The following is a 2,596-nucleotide window of genomic DNA, read 5'->3' as shown; positions in this document are numbered from 1 at the left end:
GTTGTATGTTGAGTTTGTCCATGTTTAGTTTTGTTTCTGTAGAGAGGGCTTATCTGGCCACATAAAAAATGTAACGCTTTTAGAAATTACAGCTGGATTATGAGTATTATATTGGTTAATTTCTACCTTCAGACTATTTCTGTTGTGCTTTCAGCTGATGATCCAAGCAGGGGAGACAAGATGGGGCGTGGTGGTGTTTGCAGAGAAGTTACAATGCTGGAATAATGCGTACTTGAAGATAACTTGGTGCAGTAATTTGGTGATAGTGCCTAGAAATAATGAGATATTTGAATAAAGAAACTTCTTTAGTCATAAAAACTGCATATGTTTTTCTTCAAAAGTTTTATTAGGTGCAGTGTAAGAAACTGTTTGGGTCCTGTTGGAAAAGAAATAGACAGCATAGGACTGTTTTAAACCAGTTATTTATCACACTGAGGTTGCTATGCAACCATAATAATTTTAGCAATGGCTCTCTTGGATATCACATCAAGAAGACTCTTGCACCTGGAAAACAGGGGAAGGCAGAACTTAGAATAATTTTTTCAAGATTATATGTACTGACTGCTCTTAAGTGTTCTGTGAATTAATGCTTTGAAATGTAAACCAACAGGAGTGCTGCACCAAGTATATAAAAAATGGGGGTTTGTTACCTTAGTATTTAATGAAGAGCTCTTCTATGCTTTTCAAACTAGCAAAGCATTTGCCATGATCTGACTTGCTTGTGCAGTGTCCTCAGTGCACAAACTGGATTCATTTATAGCAAAACTCCAGCAAGAAATAGCTAGCTCGTGAAGTGCCTCTAACTGCATTTGATCTCTGTGATGGTTTAGCTGGACCAGACCCAGGTCTGGGCTGGAACAGAAAAGTTTCTTTATTTCTAGGCTGAAATGAAACCTTCAAGTATGTGAGAGATTCTTAGCACCAATCATTTTGCTCTCCAGCTCTGCCCCTAGTGCAGGTTATTAAGTGCTCATGGGGATACAGCCTGAGCCTTGACTGACTGCAAGTGGAGTCACTGGAGGCCCAAAGAAACATGAACTGAGTAGAGCCACGCAGAGCCTCAGAATGCTTTGGGTTGGAAGCGACCCTAAAGATCATCCAGTTCCAAAGCCCTTCCATGGGCAGGGACACCAGATTGCTCCAAGATCTGTTCAGCCTGGCCTTGAACACGTCCAGGGATTCAGCAGGCGTAACTTCTCTGGGCAACCTGCTCCACTGCCTCAAGGCTTGATGCATTGTGTGTAATTTGCACTGAATTAAACTTGTCTCTCATCATTTAATAGCATCAAAAAAACACTAATAGTCACCAAAGACAGATGCCAAATGAATGTAGTTCCTGATTCAGAGGCTGCTAACCTGTGAAAACTAAGTACCTCTTACTGGTGACCACATTCTGGGCTGGGAAGAACGACTTTGAAACAACTGTACACATAATGCTGCTTTTCAACCAAACTTAAGGACTGCTTGAAATTCTACTTAAAACTAAATGGAGAACTACCTTCTGCAAACATGCACCAGGTCTGCATAAACACATCTTCTGCCATCTTCTGTTGTACTTGGTTTAACTAAGAATTTAACAAGTCTGTCTTTCTCCATGCATGTTATCTTTGGAATCCATTTAGGCAGGAAGCTGCTTGCTTTCTGCAAATTTGCTTATGACTATTGCAGGTTTCTAGGTTGTTTTTTTTATCCTTCTCCCTAATCCTTTTGGAAGTGTTTTTTTTTTTTTTTTTTTTTTTTTTTTACAAGCTTGCTGAAAGCAAAATTACTCTGAATATCCAAGGTATACATAGTGCTTTAGTTTAACTCAAATTAGTTCAAGTTGAGTCTGTTGCTTTAGTTCATTATCTTTACAAATCTTATCTTTTAGATTAAGATTGCCAGATTTAAAGACAAATGCTTACATTTACCATTACCTTTCCTACTACCTCATAGTTCTGCAGATTGTAAGGCAAAGAACACATATTTCTAATTAAGCAGAAGTAGGGCAGCTTTTAAGCCATGTTAGAAACTATGGAAAACTTCTAAGATGAAAACATATTCACATACCAAAGCTTTTATTAACTTGCTTACAAATGGTAAATAACATAGTGTTAAATCTAGCTTGGTGTGCAGTGTTAAAAGAGCTTTGGCATAGGGCAAGCTTTAAAGCTTTTAAGGGCCACAGCAGTAACTGACTTGTGCTAAGTTGCTTCGTAATCAAAAAGCTTGGAAGATGGAGTTCTTTCTTTAAACCAGGCAGAGAGATGCTTTAAAGTAAAAATTTTTTCACCTTTTAAATCACATTTAAGTTAGTTACTTTCAAGGACAGTTCTCTGAATATAAGTATTTTATAGAGATGATAATCCATCTAAATTCTTTCGGTGGTCTATTAAAAGACATGGCCTTTGAATTTGTGTCAGAAACCCTTTCAGTTGGCTGTTTACCTTCTAGTGGCTTCACTAGTTCTCCAGTATTCTCCTCTACAGGAGGTTTGGAGGCATCTGTTCAGTTACACTGTCTATTTTTATGTTCAGGAATCACGATTTAGTTGATACTCTGGCAGCCAGACCAGAATCAGGGATTCTGCCCAGCAAGGGAAAGCTTCCTTTGGTGA

The sequence above is a fragment of the Corvus brachyrhynchos genome, unplaced genomic scaffold, assembly GCF_000691975.1.
Source record: "Corvus brachyrhynchos isolate BGI_N302 unplaced genomic scaffold, ASM69197v1 scaffold61, whole genome shotgun sequence".
In the NCBI taxonomy this organism is placed as follows: domain Eukaryota; kingdom Metazoa; phylum Chordata; class Aves; order Passeriformes; family Corvidae; genus Corvus; species Corvus brachyrhynchos.
This window is presented reverse-complemented; position numbering follows the sequence as displayed.